This window comes from Saccostrea echinata, unplaced genomic scaffold (assembly GCF_033153115.1).
Source record: "Saccostrea echinata isolate AGI-Se365-2 ecotype Australia unplaced genomic scaffold, CSIRO_AGI_Sech_v1 ptg000006l, whole genome shotgun sequence".
Classification (NCBI taxonomy): Eukaryota; Metazoa; Mollusca; class Bivalvia; order Ostreida; family Ostreidae; genus Saccostrea; species Saccostrea echinata.
The window spans coordinates 6,583,599-6,594,600 of NW_026889755.1; the positions used below are offsets into that span (position 1 = coordinate 6,583,599).

Sequence of the window (11,002 nt, forward strand, 5' to 3'; positions counted from 1 at the left end):
ATATTACGCCATGCTTTGCGAATGAGTTGCGATGAGAAGTTGAAGATAACAGCTATCGATCTAAAACAAAAACTTTAAAAATACAAATCTGTGAAAAAGCAGAAAACACGAAACCCTGGAAATTCAAGAGATGGAATCAAGTGCCCAGGAGTAGTAAGCATCCCCTGCTGACCGATCACACCCGCCGTGACCCTATTGATGAGGTAGACGGAATATTCCGTAGTCAATTTAGTATAAAAAAGAAACACTTAAGAATTGGTATGAAATATGTCAGTCAAGATACGACCAAATAATAGGTTATATTTGCTAACATGGTCATTAAGGATATGTGAACCTGAAATAAAAGTAATTGGAAAGTTAAAAAATAGGTACCGTTGCATAGAGGACAAGTCCCTTGTTCAAATAACAACAATTCTGATATATGTACATGAGTTGGTTTCCATGGCAACAGCCTCTGAACTTGCCCTTGTTTAAAAAGATTAAAGCTATGAAGAAAAGTCTACTGTAATTAAATAAAGATAAAAAAAATCTCATAAATTATGATTAGAATTTAATTTTTTGCAGTTATCTTAAAGACTTATGAATGAGCATAATGTAGTAAAGCTTTTTTTATAGGTGTCATATTCAGAGAGCAGACAATCACAGTCTGAATTTCCTCTGTCCTCTTGAAAATTAACTATTTTTCCTTGACCTTGACTTCAAAAAAGGATATAAAATCACATTGGCTATAATTAAAAACTTAATTTCTAAATTCCATTTTAAAGTAGTGTTATAGAGCTAATTAACAGAGGAAAAAAAATGGTATGTACATGAGTCAGAAAAAAAGATATGGTAATCTGAATTTTCTCTGACCTCTTTTAAAAAATTACTTCTGATGCATGATTATCTGTAATAAAAGCAATAAAATGGAAACAAAATATAAGAAGAAGTAGATTTGCAAATATATAAAAGGTCTGTGGACACCTTTTATTGATCTAAGCTTTTTTCCATAGCTATCATATTTATATAGCTCACTATCACAGTCTGAATTTCCTCTGCCCTCTTTAAATTTGACTATATTTCCTTGCCCTTGACTACAAAAAAGGTTATAAAATCACACTTGGTATGATTGAATATTTTATTTTTCATCTTCATTTTAAAGAAGTGATATATAGCTATGTAACAGAGGAAAAAAATTGGTATGCACATGAATCGGAAAAAAAGATGTGGTAACCTGAATTTTCTCTAACTTTTTGTAAAAACTGATTCCTAAAGCACATTTATCTGTGTTGATGTATAAAAAAATCAAACAAAAAAATATTTTATTTGATTTTAAATATATTACTATCTTGAAATAAAACTAAAAATCATGCATATAAAGAAAATTATGAATCGGTCTTTAATAATTAAGATAATTATCACCCCGATTTCCTATTTTCCTTTAAACATTACTTTTTTATTCTGAATGATGGCAGAAAAAATGAACAATAAATTCCCATTTAATATCTATACAAGGAACTTTTAACCATTGAATGTACAATTTATTAGAATATAGGACAAAAGGATCTAAATCCTATATAAAAGTAGTGTATTTTCATAATCTAATTCCCCAAAAATTGCAGTCCGAATTTCCTCTGTTTAAACTCACATTAACACTTATAAGCATTATCTGATACAAATGACATATTTTTGCATAATCTAATTGGAAATAGTATCAAAATGTACAACATATAAAGATAACAAATACCAGTTTAAATTATCCCTGTTAAAAAGTTTGAGCAATAACTGTTAGTTCTGTTTACACAAAATGATTTCTTTAACCTTGACAAAAGTTTCTACACAGTTCTAGTAAAGCTAGCTTCTATGACATAGTGAATCTTTTTTATCTTTCCTTTCCTTTTCAACTGCAAGCTTTTTTGGGCCACGAACTTTGTTGAAATATTAATAACTGCAGGTGAAGGTCTTTTGAAGTAAACATTTCAGTCTTTGGTGACAGAGGCAAAACAGTGTTATTCTTAGCCTGGAAAATAAAATCCATTTTAGTGTTAACCTTCAAATGATGTGGACATGGATATATAGAGGATATCTATATTGTGTGATTTGATATTTGCTTTATCCAATGAGTTGAATGGTGTATATTCACGAGGCTTGCCAATATATTCCAACTACAACTTAACTGCTAGATCTAACATTTCCTATGAGAGCAATTGTGTGTGTGTGTGTGTGTGTGTGGGGGGGGGGGGTAACATCCTTTATCGCTGTAGCCAGTACATTGATAAATTTTGACATTTCATTGAAGTGTAATTAGTTTTTTTCTCATTTTTAATGAACATTTTTGCTCATCAGCATTCATTTGATAACACAGAACTTTCAATTAGAAGTTTTGATAAGTTTACATCTTGAAGCGAGGCCTAGGGATTGTGTCGAAACTGGAAGACATGCTATTGATAAAGCACATACCCGTGGATACAGCATAGGTTTATCTTATGGGTGTATATATACATATATATACATATATATATATATATTAGGGATGGCAATTTGTAACCGGTTAACCGATTACTCGGTCGGAACGATGGTAATCGGTTAGAAAATCTGTAATCGGTTAGTCGGAAAAAAATAAAATATATGTAAAGTTGACTGCAATTTTCCTAAAATTCATTTCTAAAAAATAAACCCTCGCATAAAACTTGATAAATCAACCGTTCTCATATATCTGTTTAAGCTGATTTGGAGGTAATTATGGCTTTACGGTTTGAGATCTTGGAGTAATTGGTCAGTTTGTGAAGTTAATTACTGTTTTTAAAAACACCATGTCGTTACCCCGATTGTCCTGTAATTCTTTAATGATATTAAATCACCGTTGAGCACTATGAATTGGTATGTGTGTCTTTTGCCGTTATCTATTAAATTTTATTATTAGACAAACATTGTAAATTAAGTGAGAGTTCAGTCATAGTTTTGATTATAGTGACAATGCAAAATGAACCTGTGTGACAAATGCTCTGAAAAATTAATATCAATGTCTGATTTCTCAGACATGTTTCATGGTTTTCTCATAATTTTTTTTTTTGTTTATTGAAATTGAAATAAAATATATTTACATGTAATTTCCTGATCAAAATAAACAGTCTTATGTTTTTAACTTCTAACTTCTTTTTCAGTCTTCTTGTGTATATGAATAGGGCTACTTGGAAAAAAAATGTCTGTTTTGATACGATTAACCGGTTAATCGGTCGGAACATCTTGCGGTTAACCGATTAGCAATTCTGTATTCGATTGCCATCCCTAATATATATATAGTATACAAGTAAAATTGTAAATACAGTCAAACCTCATTATCTCGAACTAGATGGGACTGAGAAAAAACTTCGAGATATCCGAGCATTCAAGATATAAGGGGTAAAATACTTTAAGGATAAGTAGTTGGGACTTCCAAATCACTTCGACATATCCATGGTATTCAAGATATCAGTGTTCGAGATATCAAAGTTCAACTGTATATAATACCTATTTAAAATTTACTACATTACTATATAACATTTTAATAGTCATTTTCCAGTTATTTATGAAATACGACTACTAGTCTAATGAGGCTTCAAAAAGTTACATTTTTAAAAATTCTATTATCATGCTAGCAAGTTAAAGGAGGACCTTTTGATTTTGAGGGCAGATTTTGGAAATAATCTGACCTAGAATATGTTAATAAAATTAAAAAATTCTTCTCCACTGTGAATATTTTTTTTCTTTTGTCTAATTTATTCCAGTGAAAATAAAATAATAATCTTGCTGTCATAATTTGTCTTTGGTGAGCTGGGAAATAAATATTTTGTCCTTATTGAAGGCCAGAAAATATATTAACCCCCCCCCCCCATCACCACCACCACCAGAATTGAACACATAGTGAACCCATTTTTTTTTTTATTTTAATAAAATTAATTCATTCCTACCTATTCCATTGGTTGCAACACAATAGAAATCTTTTAATGCATCTGGATCCATAGGAACATGCTGCTAAGAGTTGAATAAGGTGAGAGATTTTGACTGCTGACCTACATTGTTCATATTCCTCCTTGATACCTGTACAAATAACAAATCAGTCACAAATATATTCAATTTACAAGTAAATTTTATAGATATTCTTTGAATATGTACAATCAATGTCAATTAGTTATTACCGGTAGTAAGTAAATAATTTCATAGAACAGTTACATCATTTAAAGCAGCATAATTATTCATTTGCTAAAATTTATTTCAGTAGAGATCCATAGCCATATAGGTCTTGAAGTTAAATTGTTTGCAAATGATTGAATGGCAAAAGGATATTTAATGTTTAATCAGACCTTTGTTTGTCATAATCCCCAGCAATCTTCCATTATCTGTAATCTCACATTGTTTTGGGAATTATCTCTCTCTAAAACATCTTCCTTCCTTTATCTGAAATTGATATAATAATAAAAAGTGCTAATTATTATTTATTAAAATTTTCAAATAATTCCAAAATTCTAAAAGAATTATGCAGCATATAAGCATCCATAACCAACAACAAAGACTAATGAATGAATGTGTAAAGTCACCACAGTGTTCAAGCTCACTCAAGAAAAGGAGTCCTGTTCTTTTGAAATAAGAATAAAATTGGTTAATTTGTTGTCTTAAAAAAATTTATGAACACTTTTTGATCAAGTCTTTTTTCCCCACATTACTTCATTTCTTAGGCTAAGTACATAACCCATCATTTTTTAATAAGTCATATCTTGTATTGCACATACATCATACAGAATTGTTTATCATTAAGTTTGTCACTTGGCTAGTGAAGTGTAATTTGATAGTTTGACTCTAGTAAACAAAAAGTAATTACAATGTTTATCTTAGAAATATCATTTCAGACTATATTATAATTCCATATTCATAAATGAAGGAAAATTTTGACCCCACTAAGAATTAAAAGACTTTAAAGCAACCCCGAGAGTAATCTCAGCGAGATTCGTAGGGACTAAAAATTTTGGTCTGGTGTCCCTACGAATCTCAGAACAGTGTCACACAAACTGATTCGGGTTTTCTTGCCCCGACTTCAACCGCTTGTTTCAATCAATACGGGCTGAAATGAATTAGCTGCCCGCTTCAACTTTTTCCTTTGGACATGCTTTTAAGTCTCTATCACTACAAAACTTTCGTTTCTTACCTTTAAAAGGTTTAAATTAAATAAAATATAAAGTCGTTGATTTTTCATAAGAATATCCTATTCGTTTAAACCTCCGATGCTGAAGAGTTCCAGCAATAGTCTGCTTCAAATACTTCGTATTATGTTTCATTTCTATAGGAAATTGTAGTAGTACGAAGTATTTGAAGCAGACTATTGCTGGAACTCTTCAGCATCGGAGGTTTAAACGAATAGGATATTCTTATGAAAAATCAACAACTTTATATTTTATTGGATTTAAACCTTTTAAAGGTAAGAAACGAAAGTTTTATAGTGATAGAGACTTAAAAGAATGTCCAAAGGAAAAAGTTGAAGCGGGCAGCTAATTCATTTCAGCCCGTATTGATTGAAACAAGCGATTGAAGTCGGGGCAAGAAAACCCGAATCAGTTTGTGTGGTACTGTTCTGAGATTCGTAGGGACACCAGACCAAAATTTTTAGTCCCTACGAATCTCGCTGAGATTACCCCGAGAGGTAAATATTTTATGCAACTTGTATATTTTCAAGTCTGAAAAACACAGGTACAAAATATTTGGCACCAAATATTATACTCAGAGGTCACTGATGTCATGCTAGATGTTTATTTTTCCCATCTTTTTGAATTTATGAGCGAGATATCTATGTATATGTAACTGTATAGGAAAATTTGGCAGATTTTCTGCAATTTTAAATTAAAGCTTAAATTAAAAAGTTTAAACTGACGTGAATGATGTAAATCCCGGTTAGTAAGAAAATGAATGTCGATGGTGCTATAATGATATTAATTACAACCAAAGAATAAGTATATAAGGTGTGAAGTTATCATTCTGTTTCAGTGTTTGGTGCATGTTTATTCTGCTGTTTATTTTTACTAACCTGAAACCATGTAGTGCATCATGATACTGCATTCAGAGGTGACATCGCTTGGGAAGTTGTTGCACGAAACCTTACAGCATCAATCTCTATATTTCTTGCCTAAATATAACCCTTTACTGGAATATACATGTATACTGTGTTTTCCGTGCAAATGTATCGTTGCGTCCCTCTCTACCGACATGGTGTCGCAAAACGGCAAGGGTATGTCGTAAATGCTCCGAGGTCGGAAGAACAAGCAAAAAGCAAAAATTTATGAAAAACATGCAATATTAATTTAATTTGACTTTATTTCACAAGGAATTCGGTGTTTACGATCCTTTAGAATAGTTTAATAGCAAAACCAAACGCTCTACGTATGATCACGACATTGACCTGATCTTCAGCAGTTCGAGTTGCGCGGTAGGTTCAAAATCGTCAGGTTCACATATCCTTAAAACGACCATATAATTTACCAAATGTTGACTTTAATGAAGGTTGTTAAAATACCTGTAGTATCAACTTATCTGTCAACAGCCTGAATGGTTTACAAATTGATCGTTCTCAGATCATGCACTTGAGTATCGAATAGAGTAGATATAAAAATCACATGCAGGTGATAACGGAATATTACTAAATAAATAAGGAAACTTGACAATGATAAAGCTGACATCATCCCGACTGATCAAAGAGAAAAAAAAATCTATTTTAAAAGTTGTTTATTTATAGATTTAAATTTTCTATATCGAGTGTGCAGTCTATTGACTGATTATCAGTAGGTTAAGGTTTTTACATGTTACATTCTATCCATTGGATAAACGTCTATTATCATGCATGTCAGTTTTTACAATAGCAAAGCTGGAATGGGAAGCCTTGGCTTTTTCAGGTTAAGTTATAATGATTAGTTTTGATGAACAAGTTTTTGTACTGTTTTCTTTGTTCTGTATCATCTCTAGGTTGTCATTGGCAGTTTTCAAGCAACATAATCCATAAGTGCATAGAAACATGAAACGGCTTTATGGTGTGCATAATGCAATTAATTTTATGTATATTTTTGGGGTTCCGTTTTACAAACCTACATGCTAAAACGTTATATACTTTCCTTGACGTAAACAAATAAAAACGAAATATAACAATCGATATAACTGGATTGTCAAAAACAAATCAATTAGAGATATTTTCACATATTACAAATATATAGCCGAAAAAAGAATCTAAAGGAAATTTTATTGACAAAAAAGCTATTTTAAGAGAATTTCCGTCCATGATCAAAGTATTTTAAACAACGATAAGTATCATTTGAGAACTGCTGTTTAGATACATGTAATATATGCTCATGATCTGATGGATTCAATACTGTCTAGAGCTTTTAGGTTGCATAATTTCACAGTTACATGTACTTTATTATTCATAAAGGCGACGATTAAAAGGAATTCTATAATCTCCTTTTTGAAGAGAGAACTTCTTTTAACTGTTTAAACAGATGCCTTTTATTTAAAATTGATGATCACTTTAAGGAATGTTTTCTTTGATATTGAAGTGAAGAATGAATTAATAATTAAATGCAAACATCTCATGTAGCTGTAATAACTTACATGCACATGATATTCCCCTTAATAAGCAAAGCTTTTTAAAAAAATATTTTGTATATTAATTTACGATTCATATAAAGCCTTATTGCTAAAAATGAGGATGGAATGTGCACAAATACTAATAAAACTTGTACCTTTTCTAAAAGAATGTACAAGATTGAAAACATTCCTCAATGTCGGCTTAAAGATGGAAACTTGTTAGGTTTCGGACTAATTTGAATACTCAAAGTTAATTTGCATACTTGTCTATTATACTGAAATATTAAGAAATTTAAAGATGGTAGTGTTTGTTCCTTCGTATAGTTTTGTCTACAACTTGACATAGAAGCAAAATGAGTTTAAAATCTAGCAGAGATTATATTTTTGACAAAACAAAAGCAAACGCCTTGTTTTTGATCTATTATAACATGTACTATAATTTCATGATAAACACTTTATTTTGGTGATAACTGGCTTAATGTGAGTGATTTTCGTGTTATCTACTCTACTGACGTATATTTGGAATCTGCCCTAGCTGTAAATCCAAAAGAAAACGATTGTATCAATTAACCATTTTATTGATGAAGGCGTCGCATTGAAGTGACGGAGGTAGGCGGCCAAATTTCAGTTATCACCCTTCGTCTTTCGATTGCAGGTTATTTACCAATCAGATTTAAGAACTGATTTTACGGAGAAGATAAATGTGAGAGGAATACAATTTCGTTCAAAAGGTTTTATTTTTATGAAAATGGTAGTCATAAACTACAGAAAAATCAATAATTTTAATAAACTGATCTCCTTTCATGTTAAATATGGAGATAACAGTAATCAAGCTCAGATGTCCACTGAAACAATACAAATCAGGAACAGAGCAAACACAGACCTCTTAAAAACATCAGAGGTGGTATCAGGTGCCATGGAGGAGTAAGCATCCCCATTCGACCTGTTACACCGCCGTGTTAATGTTTAAAGCTAAAACAGTGTATAAAAATGCGTACTTTTGATGTTTCACTTAAAAAAGCACAGCATTTATTGTTTTTTTTAATGTTTTTATAACCATACCAATTTTCTGACAGAGAATAAAGGTAAAAATAAAATCATAACAAAATATTATGTATCCTAATATAGACAGCATAAAAACAAATTATTGTTGAAGATTACTATTTTACATTATAAAATTGAATATGAAAATAATTACTTTTCCGGTTAGGCCATCTTTAAAATAATGTTTGCTTGCCCTCTCCCGACTCCGGGTAAAATTATTGGTAGATAGGTGGAAAAATCTTTTTTGCAGAAAATTTCAACATTTTTGTTGACGGGATAAGAAGAATAAAAAGAAAAAAAAATATCATGCCCTGGAATGTTACAAAAAAGTTTTGGGTCGGGTCATTTTTAGTTAGTCGATCGGGAGAGGGCAACCAAACAATTTTTTAAGATAGGCTTAACTGTTTCGTTATTTTCAACCTTCATACATGTATATTAACTCTGATGCAGGTTTTAAATGGCAATGTGAACCTTTCATGAGATATAAGAAATAAATAATATCAACAGCAAAGATCATATCTACTTATTGTTTTTACTTTCAGATATTATAGTATACACCAAATAATGATATGCCTGTAAGCTTACCTGACAAAACACACTGGAATTCCCCAAATGGTTGATGTATACATTTTTCGTTGAGCGCACAAGATGAGGAGGAGCAAGACTGCATGAGATCCTTTAAGTTTAATATAACTAAGATTGATAATTCCAACAGAGTAAAAAACAAATAATGAATAATTATTTTTATAGAAGATTTGAAAAACACCTAAAGCAAAACATAGATATCATTGATTAGTTTAACTGAACGAAAAAAAAAAATAACAACCGTCAAACTGGTAACCATCTAGAGTTAATAATATCAAACAATAATCGAGTTACAAATACCATTGGTTTCAAAATCATATCATCTCAAAACCATACATCAATTTAAAAAAGTCTGCTTTTTTTTGAAAAATCTGAAGTCATCCAATTTTTATGTACTAGAACCTATATTTACCTTACTCCATTTCTCTATAGCTGTGTATATCCAGCCCGGACTTTGTCTGTACATTACTGGTTCAGTTGTGTTAATTTGAAAGTTAGTTTCACAAAAGTTTGTACCTTTGTAATAATTCACCGATTTACACCTTGTAGTTCTGAAACATTCTTCTACACAGTCCAGTAAAGTATAGTTCACGTAAGATTCTATATTTCTCTTATGTAATCTGTATCCATATTGCAATGTAAAAAAGTTGTCTTTTAAATTTCCTTTGCAATATAAAATTATATTGAACACGATAAATAAGATATTAAGACATTTAAAGTTTTTCATGACCCCTGCTTAAAATCATGAACGATGTTATACGAGATAAATAGCCACCTTATTTTAGATACCTATTCTTTATACGTACAGGTTTGTAGTTATGAATCAATATGAACAGTCTAAAATATTTATAAAAGAAAAACACAGGCATCTATTTGAAGAAGAACAAATGAAGCATAAAATGTTTTACATTAAAAATTTAGAAATCAGAGCAGTTTAAACTAACTGTAACACGAATCTGTGAACAGGACATAAAGACGGACCCTGTTAATTCCAGAGGTGTGATCAGGTGCCTAGGAGGAGTACTCATCCCCTGTCAAACGGTCACACTATGTATTGATAAGTAGACGGAATATCCCGTAGTCAAATTAGGTATAAAAACAATTGGTATGAAACATGAATGCATGGCTTTTTTTTGGAGGGATTGTGTCATAAATTGTCAAGGGAAGCTTTTTCAAATAAGCCTTCTATGTGATAATGAAAAGTTAAAACATGTTATTCCAATATGCCATTTATTTAAGACGCAAGGGTAACGCATGAAAATTGGGAGATCCCATGTTTCTCTACAATTTCAATATACAGTGGTACCTCGGTATATTGCCCTCCGTTATATTGCTACCCTCGCTTATTGCCAGGAATTCTTAAAGAACGGACTTCCCCCTGTGTTAATACACCCGTTATATTGCCATCCCCGCTTATTGCCATCCGCCACTGGTTTTGGGAAACAAAGGGTTAAATTATGTAAGGAAAACTCTCAGTAACAATGCCAATTATCTAGCGCGTGTCGGTAATTTGAACACCACACCCGTGCTTTGACAGTATTTGCAGTGAAGCGTGACTGGCTGAACAAGGAATTCAGCTAAATTAAAGATAATTGTTGTATAAAACTCAAAATTAGCAATGTCTTTGGCGTGTGTTTATAAAGATAGAAGATTATTTCATCACAATAATGGAAACGTTCAGGCGAGAGAAAGCGTAGATTACGGAAAAAAAAGGATTCATCAACATTCGATCTATTTGATTGTAAATCGCCGATTATTGCTTATCATGGATAATGCACAAAACCATAATAAA

The 11,002-nt window shown here is 31.4% G+C and overlaps 1 long non-coding RNA gene across 1 annotated transcript; it reads right to left on the minus strand.

Moving 5' to 3' along the window:
• Positions 1 to 1,305: 1,305 nt before the first annotated feature.
• On the minus strand, positions 1,306 to 4,410 carry LOC133180466 (uncharacterized). The gene is made up of 3 exons (XR_009720329.1): positions 4,323 to 4,410; positions 3,930 to 4,059; positions 1,306 to 1,999 (listed from the first exon to the last, which is right to left on the minus strand). It is a non-coding gene; the product is annotated as an uncharacterized LOC133180466 (long non-coding RNA).
• Between the last annotated feature and the right edge of the window lie 6,592 nt (positions 4,411 to 11,002).